We start from the raw sequence: 14,125 nt of genomic DNA on the forward strand, positions 1-14,125 counted from the left end.
CGTCACTAGCATCTTCCTCCACCTCCTCTGCTGACCTCATCTCTTGGCTGACTGTGGGTTGACAGTAAGTGGGATCTCCAACCTCATCATCATCACCCTGTGCGTTATCACACCCGTCGTCCTCAGAGCCAACCTGTTCCTGCCCTGACAAAAAACTAAAGTTGTCGCTCCAATCAGGTATTTGAGTCTTATCATCGTCTTCCTCATTGTCTCCACCAACAGGAGTTACAGTTTGGGAATGAGGGTCTACATTATGGTCAGAACCTTCTGCGTCTGGTCCTGGATCTGACTCATAAAGATTCTGGGCATCAGTGCAGATCATTTCCTCGTCTGGATTCACAGAAGCGCTGGAGTCGACCTCTGATTCCCAGGCTATAGTATGAGTAAACAGCTCTGCAGACTCAACCATCTGTTCTACCTCATACTCAGACGGGCAGCTGGAGATTTGGGAGCTGTGAGGAAGCAAGTGCGATTGGGGTGACACCTTTGAGGACTGGAGTATTCGTGATGTTGAAGTTGATGTGGAGGAGAGCCCACTTAAAGGAGCACTTGATATCCGTTGAAGCACCTGCTGTTTTTGTGCCTCATCTGGAATTTGTAGCGATTGGCGTGGCCGTAAGAAAGGGATCTTATCACATTGTCCGCTAAAAGAAGTAGACATTTTAGTTTGGCTGGAAGATGGTCTTTCTTCTGCAGATGTTACTGTTGCTTTAACACCTACCCCACGGACACAACCTTTATTCCCCTTCCCAACACGCCTATTCCCCTTTCCACCAGCAGCAGGCCTTTTTCCAGTCATTTTGGTGGTTAACTAATTAACAACTCCGGAGTTGTTTGCACAAAAAAACAATGGATGGGAACCGAGCAGAGGTGAGTGGCCAAACTGTGGTATTAGGCCAAAACTATTGGCTGGGTTAGATGCAGAAAAAAATTATATTCAATTTGCAACCTGATGGAGGTCAGTATAGATGGACAAATAGAGAAAGTCCCACACACAGCTAGAAGGCCAAATATTTTTTCAGAGCTAGATGCAGATAAAAATTATTTTTAATTTGCAACCTGATGGAGGTCAGTATAGATGGACTAATAGAGAAAGTCCCACACACTGCTAGAAGGCCAAATATTTTTTCAGAGGTAGATGCAGAAAAAAATATATTCAGTTTGCAACCTGATGGAGGTCTGTATAGATGGATTAATAGAACAAGTCCCACACACAGCTAGAAGCCCAATATTTTTTCAGAGGTAGATGCAGAAAAAAATATATTCAGTTTGCAACCTGATGGAGGTCAGTATAGATGGACTAATACAACAAGTCCCACACACAGCTAGAAGCCCAATATTTTTTCAGAGGTAGATGCAGAAAAAAATATATTCAGTTTGCAACCTGATGGAGGTCTGTATAGATGGATTAATAGAACAAGTCCCACACACAGCTAGAAGCCCAATATTTTTTCAGAGGTAGATGCAGAAAAAAATATATTCAGTTTACAACCTGATGGAGGTCAGTATAGATGGACTAATACAACAAGTCCCACACACAGCTAGAAGCCCAATATTTTTTCAGAGGTAGATGCAGAAAAAAATATATTCAGTTTGCAACGTGATGGAGGTCTGTATAGATGGATTAATAGAACAAGTCCCACACACAGCTAGAAGCCCAATATTTTTTCAGAGGTAGATGCAGAAAAAAATATATTCAGTTTGCAACCTGATGGAGGTCAGTATAGATGGACTAATACAACAAGTCCCACACACAGCTAGAAGCCCAATATTTTTTCAGAGGTAGATGCAGAAAAAAATATATTCAGTTTGCAACCTGATGGAGGTCTGTATAGATGGATTAATAGAACAAGTCCCACACACAGCTAGAAGCCCAATATTTTTTCAGAGGTAGATGCAGAAAAAAATATATTCAGTTTGCAACCTGATGGAGGTCTGTATAGATGGATTAATAGAACAAGTCCCACACACAGCTAGAAGCCCAATATTTTTTCAGAGGTAGATGCAGAAAAAAATATATTCAGTTTGCAACCTGATGGAGGTCAGTATAGATGGACTAATACAACAAGTCCCACACACAGCTAGAAGCCCAATATTTTTTCAGAGGTAGATGCAGAAAAAAATATATTCAGTTTGCAACCTGATGGAGGTCTGTATAGATGGATTAATAGAACAAGTCCCACACACAGCTAGAAGCCCAATATTTTTTCAGAGGTAGATGCAGAAAAAAATATATTCAGTTTGCAACCTGATGGAGGTCAGTATAGATGGACTAATACAACAAGTCCCACACACAGCTAGAAGCCCAATATTGTTTCAGAGGTAGATGCAGAAAAAAATATATTCAGTTTGCAACCTGATGCAGGTCTGTATAGATGGATAAATAGAACAAGTCCCACACACAGCTAGAAGCCCAATATTTTTTCAGAGGTAGATGCAGAAAAAAATATATTCAGTTTGCAACCTGATGGAGGTCAGTATAGATGGACTAATACAACAAGTCCCACACACAGCTAGAAGCCCAATATTTTTTCAGAGGTAGATGCAGAAAAAAATATATTCAGTTTGCAACCTGATGGAGGTCTGTATAGATGGACTAATGCAACAAGTCCCACACACAGCTAGAAGCCCAATATTTTTTCAGAGGTAGATGCAGAAAAAAATATATTCAGTTTGCAACCTGATGGAGGTCAGTATAGATGGACTAATACAACAAGTCCCACACACAGCTAGAAGCCCAATATTTTTTCAGAGGTAGATGCAGAAAAAAATATATTCAGTTTGCAACCTGATGAAGGTCTGTATAGATGGATTAATAGAACAAGTCCCACACACAGCTAGAAGCCCAATATTTTTTCAGAGGTAGATGCAGAAAAAAATATATTCAGTTTGCAACCTGATGGAGGTCAGTATAGATGGACTAATACAACAAGTCCCACACACAGCTAGAAGCCCAATATTTTTTCAGAGGTAGATGCAGAAAAAAATATATTCAGTTTGCAACCTGATGGAGGTCTGTATAGATGGATTAATAGAACAAGTCCCACACACAGCTAGAAGCCCAATATTTTTTCAGAGGTAGATGCAGAAAAAAATATATTCAGTTTGCAACCTGATGGAGGTCAGTATAGATGGACTAATACAACAAGTCCCACACACAGCTAGAAGCCCAATATTTTTTCAGAGGTAGATGCAGAAAAAAATATATTCAGTTTGCAACCTGATGGAGGTCTGTATAGATGGCCTAATACAACAAGTCCCACACACAGCTAGAAGCCCAATATTTTTTCAGAGGTAGATGCAGAAAAAAATATATTCAGTTTGCAACCTGATGGAGGTCAGTATAGATGGACTAATAGAATGATGCTATGCCCAAAAGATTTTACTTCACTAGGTGCAGTAAAAAAATTGGTATTCTATACACAGGTGGTATATCTTGCAACACAGATAGGCTACTCCACTGACTAACACACTCTGCAATAGGCCAAAAAGGATTAGCTTTGCTAGATTCAGCCAAATGCTGTGAAAAAAACTTGCACAGCACTGGCACAGACCTGCCTGGCAAAAACTGATAGGAACTGATGTAACCTAGTCCTGAAAAGGACTCCAATTACAATTAGTCTTTACTCCCACAATCTATCTATTTAAGAGCACAGACCTGCCTGATAAAAGTCGTAGGAAATGCTGTAACCTAGTCCTTAAAAGGACTGCAATCACAACTATTCCCTACTCCCAAGCTATCTGTAGATTTGTGCGAAAATTGGCTTGAAATTAACAAGGTATAGCGCACACAGCAACAGCAGTGCCGTCTAACACGCAGCTGCAGCAGTGAGAAAATGGTGGCGACGAGGAAAATGGCTTGGTCTTATAGGGCAAGGACATGTGACATACACTGCCAATGACACATGCCCTTGCTTGTGTGAAAAAAAGCACTTCGCTCCGTGTGTGCGCTGCTGATAGGCTGACAGATTGCACCTCCCCACTGTAAATGCGGGAAAGAGAAAAAAAAAATGGAGATCTTCATTGTTCCTGCAGAGATCCATCCCCTGCCCCTCCCCCCACCCCGCTGTACACTCAAACTGCGTATTAACATTAATTTTCATCATTACTGAGAAAAAATCCAGTTATGATTTTGGTGCACGAACAGTTATCGAACATAACCTCGAGCAGCCAAATTTTTCTCAAATTGTTCGTGTTCGCCGAACGGCTCGAACACCGCCCAAAACAGCTCGAAATTGAGATTGGCGAACAGTTCGAGTAGAACAACGCTCATCTCTAATTATCGCCAGCTGTAAACATTTTGAAAAGGAAAAAAAAACTGACACTTTGTTTATTTTTTTGTGTGTTTTTTGGGCTGGGACTTTTTTTTCTCCCTTGGTATGGGTTCAGTTGCCGAGCTCGTAGAGTGGCTGCACAGTCTGTCTCTGGAGGTGAATGACCTACGCTGTGAGGTTTAGCAACAGCATCAGCAGCTATAGGTCACTAATGTGGGGCTTTCTGCAGGTAGGCCTGTCCAGCCTGAACCCAAGGTTGCCCTACCGGACAGGTTTTCAGGATGTAGGAACAAGTTTTTTGTATTCAAGGAGGCCTGAAAACTGTATTTTAAACTTCTTCCTTATTCCTCCAGAAATGAGGAGCAACGGGTTGGAATTGCGATCTTTCTACTGCAGGGAAATCCTCAGTCGTGGGCGTTTTCTTTACCGCAGGATTCTGTTTGTCTCCAGTCTGTGGAGGGGATTTTCGGGGCTCTGGCCCTCATCTATGATGATCCTGACTGAGTCTCCTTGCCTGAGTCTAGGCTACGTCGCCTTCACCAAGGGAATCAGTCAGTGGAGACGTACAGTTCTGAATTCCGTAGATGGGCAATGGATTCTAAATGGAATGACTTAGCCCTTAGAAGCCAATTTTGTGAGGGTCTTACTGAAAGGTTGAAAGATGCCTTGGCAGTATATGAAACCCCTCATTCCTTAGATGTTGATTTGTCATTGGCCATACGTTTTGATAGACGCCTTCGGGATAGGCGGATGAGACCACCTTCTCTGGGGCCTTCTTGTAGGGGTTATGTACCTCTGCCGGGGGAGCAGTCTCGCAGTGAACCAGCACAGGGGCAGGTGGAGGCACCCATGCAGTTAGGGGGGCCTTTACATCATACATTTCCCAGGAGCAAGAAAAAAGTTGTATGTTTCTTTCCTGGGAAAAATGGACATTTTGTTGGGACCTGTCCTTCAATTCCTAAACAGAAGCAGACTCGATAAACTCTTGGTACTCTGGAGTTGGATAAGCAAGGAGAGCATTTTTTGCCAACCTGTAGTTCCCGGTTTGTCCTGACAGCAGAGGTGGTTCTAGAGAGCAAAACCAAGAAAATTTCTGTGTTTGTTGTCAGTGGAGCAAAAGTCAGCATGGTTGATGCTGAGCTTGTGAAAACTCATGGTCTTGCTTGCTGTACTTTAGCTAAACCTATTTCCATCTTCGCCATTGACTCGGCGACACTTGCACAGAAAGCATATAATCAGATTGTACATAATGTAAAACTGAGGGTGGGGTTGGTTCATTGTGAAATAATCCCTTTCTTTGTCCTGGACAGTCTTCCCTCCCAAATCATTTTGGGTCACCCTGGCTGGTGAAACATAATCCGTTGGTGAATTGGCAAGCCTTGGAGATCACTGAATGGGGAGATTATTGCCATGAGAACTGTTTAGATATTTCCCTTGCTACTGTCTCTATGGAAATATTACCTGCTTTTCTGTCTGGTTTTGAGGATGTTTTGTCTGAGAGGGGGTGTCAGGAATTGCCTCCGATTCTTTATTTGTTCAGCCAGGTTGTAGGAGTTAAGGTATACTCCAAGTTGGATTTAAGGGGAGCCTACAGTCTGGCTAGAATCAGAGAAGGGGACGAATGGAAAACAGCATTCAATACCCCTTAAGGGCATTTCGAGAGTCAGGTTATGCCTTTCGGTTTGACCAATGCACCTGTGGTATTCCAGCATTTCATAAATTATATTTTCCATCATTTGGTGAGTAGGTTTGTGGTGGTCTATCTGGATGATATTTTGGTTTACTCACCTGATTTTGAGAAACATCAGTGGCATGTTAAACAGGTGCTCCAGATATTAATGGATAACAAACTCTACGCTAAACTGGAAAAATGCGTTTTCGCCGTTCAGGAGGTGCAGTTTTTGGGGTACTTGTTGTCATCATCATTTTTATGGATGGATCCAGAGAAAATGCGTGGAGTCATTGATTGGGGCCGTCATGAGAACCTGAAGGCTCTACAATGTTTTCTGGGCTTTACTAATTTTTTTTCTGAAATTCATCCAAAATTACTTAGTAATTGGGAAACACCTTATTTACATGTCTAAGGAGGGGTCTGATTTTTCCAAATGGTTGGAGGCCTCCCTGCAGGCTTTTTCTTCCATAAAGAATTATTTTGCTACTTCACCTATGCTGTGTCAACCCGATGTTTCACAGCACTTTATTGTGGAAGCTGATGCGTCGGATGTGGGGGTTGGGGCTGTGTTGTCTCAGGGTCCTTCCCCTGGTAAATGGTGTCCATGCGGATTCTTTTCTAAAAAATTGTCTTCGGCTGAGAGAAATTATGACGTGGGTAATAGGTAACTCTTGGCGATCAAACTGGCGTTCGAAGAATGGCGACATTGGTTGAAGGGGGCTGTCCATCCTATTACTGTTCTTACTGACCATAAGAACCTGACATATCTCCAGTCAGCTAAACGTCTCAACCCTAGGGAAGCCAGATGGTCCCTGTTTTTACTAGGTTCAATTTTGTGTCACTTTTCGTCCAGGGGTCAAAAATGTCAAGGCTGATGCTTTGTCCTGGAGCTTCCCTGGTGGCGGTGACCATGAGAACCCTGCCCCGATATTAAAGAAGGGGGTAGTCATTTCGGCAGTATATCCTGAACTGGAGGGTGAGGTGTTGGAGGCTCAGAGGGACGCCCCTGCCTCCTGCCCTCCAGGAAGGTTATTTGTACCATCCAATCTGCGCAGTAACGTTATTAAATAACATCATAACTCTGTGCTTGCTGGCATCCAGGTGGTAAGGAAATTGCGGACCTCCTCTCTCTTCATTTTTGGTGGCTGGGGTTGAATCGGGATGTGATTGAACACGTATCTGCTTGTAGTATTTGCGTGCGTTCTAAGGTTCCGCATACCCATTTGTCTGGTACTCTTCTTCAGCTACCTATCCCTAGTAGGCCATGGACACACTGGTCCATTGATTTTATTACTGACCTACCGGTTTCTGCAGGCAAAAGTGGTTTTGGTGGTTGTTGATAGGTTCAGTAAAATGGTTCACTTCCTCGCATTACCTGCACTTCCAAATGCCAAGACACTTGCTCAGGTGCTCATAAATGAGATTGTGAAGCTTCACGGGATTCTCTCAGATTTGGTGTCAGATCGGGGGACCCAATTTGTTTCCAAGTTCTGGAAGGCATTCTGTTCTCGACTGGGAGTGCAGATGTCCTTTTCCTCTGCCTTCCACCCTTAGTCGAATGGACAGACCGAGCGTGTCAATCCGAATTTGAAGACCTACCTCAGGTGTTTCATCTCTGAAAATCAGGAGCATTGGGCATCCTACTTACCGGTGGCAGAATTTGCCATTAATGATCATCGACAAGAATCCACTGGCAGGTCACCGTTCTTCAGTGCATATGGTTACCACCTACAGTTTGGTATCTTTAGTGGTGGAGGATCTTTGGGAGTTTCTGAGGAGGAACGGTTTGCTTTGTCGCTCTTCTCGGTATGGCGGGGTGTTCTGAGTAATTTAAGGTAATTTAAAGGTTATGGAAGACAGGTATAAATGTATGGCTGACAGAAAATGCTTGCCAGGTCGAGACCTGAATGTGAATGACTTTGTGTGGTTGTCTACCAAGAATATAAGATTGAAAGTTCCTTCTTGGAAGCTGGGACCTAGGTTTATTGGTCCCTATAAAATAACCACTGTCATTAATCCAGCAGGGTTCCGTCTTGAACTTCCTCAGGCCCTTAAGGTCCCCAACATGTTCCACGGGTCCTTACTCAAGAAGTATATGGAACCTCTTGAGCAATCATCTCTACCACCACCCCCAGTAATGATTGATGGTAATGTGGAGTTCCAGATTTCGAGGTTTGTAGATTATCATCTTCAACGTCGTTCTCTACAATACTTGGAGCACTGGAAGGGTTATGGTCCAGAGGAAAGGATGTGGGTTTCAATATCAGAGGTGAATGCTCCCAGGTTGGTTCATTCATTCCACACCTTACTGACACGGGTGTGTCAGAAGTGACAGATAGTCACCCTGCAGTTGGTTGAGATGCCAGATCTGGCATTACAGACACCTTCAAAGAAGCTGTCTCTCAGGGACCCAGCAGCTACCTTCCTCTTGCTAATTAACACCCTGGCCTGGGTGTATAAATACCTGCTGTTTTCTAGAGGGAGGTGCCGGCGATACTCACATGACCCCTTGTTGAAGGCTTGGAGCAAGTGAATTACTTCTTCCTCTCTGGTGCTAAGAGGACATGTGTTCATCTCTCGAAAGTTGACTAACGCTAAGCTATCTTCATTTGTTTATTCCCCCTTGTTGTCTTTAGTTGTCACTGGGGATCAACTAGCACTCATCCCCTCCCTTCCCTAGCAAGGGCCAAACGTTAGGGAAAGACAGGGCAATTGTGCGGCAATTGGTGCTGAACCAATTTTGGGACATTAGGGGAGACAGGGTGATATAAGGTCAGCCTAGGAGGTCTCCACTATACCCTTTCCCTAAAGTCTGTGCCCCCTTTTCCCCCTTCCCTTTGTGTTTCACTTAGTCTTTCCTACATCTTAAGTGAAAATTTCCAGTAAGTGGCACCAGTAAGGTGGTATTTTTCCATCCAAGAGTGAGATAGAAAAGTTTCAATCACCTCCTACATAAACCCTAATAATTAAAAGAAAGAAGTGTAAAAATAAAAAATAAACATACTTGCTATTGTGTTGTTTGCAAAGTCCAAACTATCAAATATATAATTATTTAATTCATGTGTTAAACATAAAAAAAGCTAAATTGCAGTTTTTTGGTAGCTACACCTATCCCAAAAAATGCAATAAAAGTCATTTAAAGCATACAGTGGGTATGGAAAATATTCAGACCCCTTTAACACTAGAACTACTGATGGAGTCATTTTGACTCCTTTCGTTTTTTATTTCTCTTCTGTGACTACATTTTTCAGAATTCCGGCTTGAAACTCGGTGACTTTTCCTCAAATATGATGTGAAAAAAGATTTTGTGAGAATAAATAATTTTGGTGAAAAATTTGCGCGTTTTTTTCAAAATTTACCAAGAACTACTGAAGGGAGTCATTTTGACTCCCTACTATATTTTGAGGTCCTTTTGTCACTAAATGTTGCTATAAAGTTTTGTGCATAATTTTTTCACTCTGTCTTATTTACCCTGATGTTCATATAGATGTAGTTCAATTTACATGTCAACTTTTCACATTTTCCTTGTGTTTTACCTGCTTGTATTACTGTGTAATGCTGAACAAAATAGCTTGTTTACTCTAGGCTCTTATCTTATGCTAATGAAGGGTGGTGTTTTTCTAAGGTCCTAGCAGGAGACAGTATTCTGGATAGTAACTTTACTTTCAGTTCAGCTGAAGAGACAAAGAGAACAGACACAGACATACGAGCTCTGAAGACTCAGACAGGTATGAATTGTTATGAAATAGTTTAGCTGTCTGTCAACTGATTCAGCCCACCTACTTTTGAAGGTGGCAGAACAGTTATTATTTCTTTTAGTTTTCATTTCATTTCTATTTTTCAGCAGGGAACTATATAGAATTATGGAATTTGTGAGGAATATGGAGAGAAGACGTTTGATAAAGCCTCAGGATATTCTGGCTACTTTGCAATCCATACCGGAGGATGAATCGGAATCCGAATTGCAGGAACACGTATTTGATTCTGACAGTGATGAAGATTTCATTCCTCAGAACATATCAAGTGAATCTGAAGACTCAGAAGGAACAAATCCAGAAGGTAAGTAGTTATGTGTATTTATTTGTTCTTCCACACACTGAGTTAGGGCCTGTGCACACTAGCAGAATTCTGGCTGAATAGCCATCTGGATATTCTTGCCGCAATACAGGCCGTACCTGCCCGCTCATGCCTGAAGCTCCGCTCCGAACCCCGGGCTGGAGCCGCTGTCAGGGACAGAGCAGCGCTTGCTTACGCGCGAGCACGGCTCCGTCCCAGACAGCGGCTCCAGCCCGGGGTTCGGAGCGGAGCTTCAGGTACGAAACTCCGCTCTGTACCTGAGCGGGCAGGTACGGGCCGGATTGTGGTGAGAATATCCGGTCGGATATTCCGCCGCTAATCCAGCCAGTGTGCACGGACCCTTACAAAACAAAAATTCTAAATATTCATCAACTTTTTTACAGATATTCCAAGCACATCAACTGGGGATCGGGCTCATGCAGTTATGTTGCCTCGTGACCATCCTCCTGGTCGTGGACAGAAAAAATCAGCAAAACGTCCCAGAAATGAAAGAACAACAGATAACGATGGCGGCGAAGGTAATGCAACAACAAACACCAGAGAAGGCGAATCTGAAGGAATACTAGTTTCAGCGGATGGTATTCAATGGAAACCTGTTGAAATTGGAGAACACTTGCCTGGTAGGCGTGACAGCCAAAATATTCTTCGAGAAGCACCTGGACCTACAGGATACGCCAGAAGAAATATCATTATCGATAGTCCTTTGAGCGCATGGCGTTTATTTTTTGATTCATATATATTGACACATATAAAGAACTGTACGCTTGCAGAAGCATGCAGGAACAATAATTTACAGTTTACTCTATCTGATGAGGAGCTAGATGCATTTATTGCGATATTCTATGCTCGTGGAATATCTGGCACGAACCGTCACTCGATTAGCAGTATTTGGTGTAATGACTGGGGAATACCGTTTTGCAAAGCGACAATGTCTAGGAACCGCTTTGTTGAAATTATGAGGTTTCTCAGATTTGATGAGAAATCTACTCGATCGGAGAGACTGCAAACGGACAAGTTTGCTCTATTTTCTACTGTGTGGGACAGGTTTATTGAAAATTGTATTGCGTGTTACAAACCTGGCCCATACATAACGGTGGTTGAGCAACTTTTCCCAAGCAAAACTAGGTGTCCATTCACGCAGTACATGCCTTCCAAACCAGATAAATATGGCCACAAATATTGGCTAGCTGTTGATAAGAGGAGCAAATATCTGGCAAATGGCTTCCCTTATCTAGGCAAAGATGACACACGCCGTGCTGAGGACCGTTTAGCTGACCATGTGGTAATGAAGTTATTGGACCCATTTTTGAAAAAAGGTCGCAATGTTACAACCGATAATTATTTTACTTCAGTAAAATTAGCTAAACAGCTAAAAAGCAAAGGAACAACCATCGTGGGAACACTGAACAAGATAAGGCGAGAAGTGCCTAAAGAAATAAAATCCATGAAAGAGGAATTGTACAACACTAAAGTGTTTAGAAATGAAGACAATTTTACACTTACAGTATATCAAGGAAAGCCCAACAAAAATGTTGTCATTTTGAGTTCCGTCCATCCAGATGTTGTTGTTGCGTCTGATTCCGCTAAAAAAACTCCAGAAACGGTAAAGTTTTACAATGAAACAAAATATGGAGTAGATGTAGTGGATCAGATGGCACGAAAATATACCACACGAACATGCACAAGGAGATGGCCTGTTCATGCATTTGAAAATGCCTTAGACTTTGCGGGTATAAATGCATGGATAATATTCAAGGAGATTACCCACCAAAAAATGTCACGCAAGGCATTTTTGCAAATGCTTGTGAGAGAGTTGAGTGGTCCTTATGTCACAGATAGGGAAAAGGGTTCCACGTCCCAAGTTTCTACATGCTCAGAAGTGATGGTTCAAACAAAATTTTGCCAGATCAAAGAAAAGTGCAAGAAAAATAGATCTGTTGGAAATTGTAAGACTTGTGGTAAGTCTTTGTGTGGGCAATGTACTGCCATAAATCAAAGGCAATGCCTAAAATGCGAAACACCAAATGTTTAGAAGGTGAATTCTGCGCCATATTTTCATTTTTATGCTCCTCCACCTACATTTTCTCTGCTTTTTGTTCTTCAGTTGTTGTTTATATGTGTGCACTTGAATAAAAAAAAATGTTTGAAAAACGTCTATTATAATTATTGTTATTTTCTGTAGAAAAATAAGAAAAGCAGAAAAAAAACAATCAAAAGCATTACTGTTGGATCTCACAATAATAATACATTACAAAAAATATAATTATTAATAAATAACCACAAATGAAACTCTAAAAATAAACGAAAACAAGCAAGGAGTCAAAATGACTCCTTTCAGTAGTTCTAGGCGGGGTCACAAGTCCAGTAGTCCTAGTGTTAAATTTTTCACTCTTTGCTTCATTGCAGCCATTTGGTAAATTCTAAAAAGTTCATTTTTTTCTCATTAAAGTACACTCTGCACCCCATCTTGACTGGAAAAAAACAGAAATGTAGAAATTTTTGCAAATTTATTAAAAAAGAAAAACTGAAATATCACATGGTCATAAGTATTCAGACCCTTTGCTCAGTATTGAGTAGAAGCACCCTTTTGAGCTAGTACAGCCATGAGTCTTATTGGGAATGATGCAACAAGTTTTTCACACCTGGGTTTGGGGATTGTCTGCCATTCTTCCTTGCAGATCCTCTCCAGTTCCGTCAGGTTGGATGGTGAACGTTGGTGAACAGCCATTTTCAGATCTCTCCAGAGAAGCTCAATTGGGTTTAGGTCAGGGCTCTGGCTGGGCCAGTCAAGAATGGTCACAGAGTTGTTCTGAAGCCACTCCTTTGTTATTTTAGCTGTGTGATTAGGGTCATTGCCTTGTTGGAAGGTGAATCTTTGGCCAAGTCTGAGGTCCAGAGCACTCTGGAAGAGGTTTTCATCCAGGATATCTCTGTACTTGGCAGAATTCATTTTTTTTTCAATTGCAACCAGTCGTCCTGTTCCTGCAGCTGAAAAACACCCCACAGCATGATGCTGCCACCACCATGTTTCACTGTTGGGATTGTATTGAGCAGGTGATGAGCAGTGCCTGGTTTTCTCCATACATACCGCTTAGAATTATCACCAAAAAGTTCTATGTTCATCTTATCAGACCAGAGAATCTTATTTCTCATAGTTTTTACTCTGTTAATAACAATAGTTTGAAATTCTAAACCTAGCTAGTTAACACTGCCAATCTTGCTGCTTCTATACCTATATATTGTGCTTCTATATTTACCACTACATAGCTGTTTATTGGTAAGCTAAATGTATCAGCACTGCTCTATACTTTGCTTTTATTAAAATAAGATTTTCCAAAACATCAAGCCTCAAAGAAAGGTCAGGATGAGGCACTGGAAGTGTTAAAAGGCTTAGCACAGCTTTAATAACCCAATATATAGTGTTAAATAAGGCCAGTGGCTTTGTGGTCAAATAGCATGATTGAGCACAGCTGGCGTTAATATATTGTAAGCCCTTTAAAAGCATTGCTTGATAAATCTTGTAGCTTGTCAACACATTCAATATTCTGTGCATTAGACGTTTAGTTTTCAGGGCAATGTAATGACCGCACAATTTCCAGTAAAAGAAGAGAGGAAGAGAAATGTTTTCTATCTATTTTGGATCATTTTTAAACCTCATTACAGCTGGGAAAGTGCATTTCTCTCACAGCATTTAATTTAATCATTCTTCAAATAGGGAGAGAGAATAGACTGAAAATTGCTCGCCTGCATGTTTCTCCATTTTCTGGCTTGAAGATTAACCATATAACGTATACAGTACTACATAATAAAGGCAATTTATCTACAGGAAAACATTGGTACTTTCACTAAAAAGTCATTTTGCACCTGATAGGTATGAGACATTCAGGACATGTAGGGGCAGAATTTAGATTTTATCCATTTACATGGGATATATCATCAGTACTGGCGGACACAGACAAAAGAGGGCCCCTGTGCAGGAACAATATATGGGCCCATTGCAGTCCAATAGCTCATCATAATGCGCAATTTCACTTGTTTTGGAAGTATATGTGGGCCCTCTTACCTCTTGGGCCCCTGTGTGGCTGCACAGGTTACACCAATG

The 14,125-nt window shown here is 41.7% G+C and overlaps 1 protein-coding gene across 1 annotated transcript in view; it reads right to left on the bottom strand.

Annotated features, from left to right (window-relative positions):
• The window catches only part of CLSTN2 (calsyntenin 2), a 1,504,973-nt gene that overhangs the window by 1,004,956 nt on the left and 485,892 nt on the right, over positions 1 to 14,125 (bottom strand). The gene's annotated exons all lie outside the window — the stretch shown is intronic.

This window comes from Phyllobates terribilis, unplaced genomic scaffold (genome assembly GCF_046119375.1).
Source record: "Phyllobates terribilis strain yellow unplaced genomic scaffold, ASM4611937v1 Scaffold_3__8_contigs__length_932513732, whole genome shotgun sequence".
In the NCBI taxonomy this organism is placed as follows: Eukaryota; Metazoa; Chordata; class Amphibia; order Anura; family Dendrobatidae; genus Phyllobates; species Phyllobates terribilis.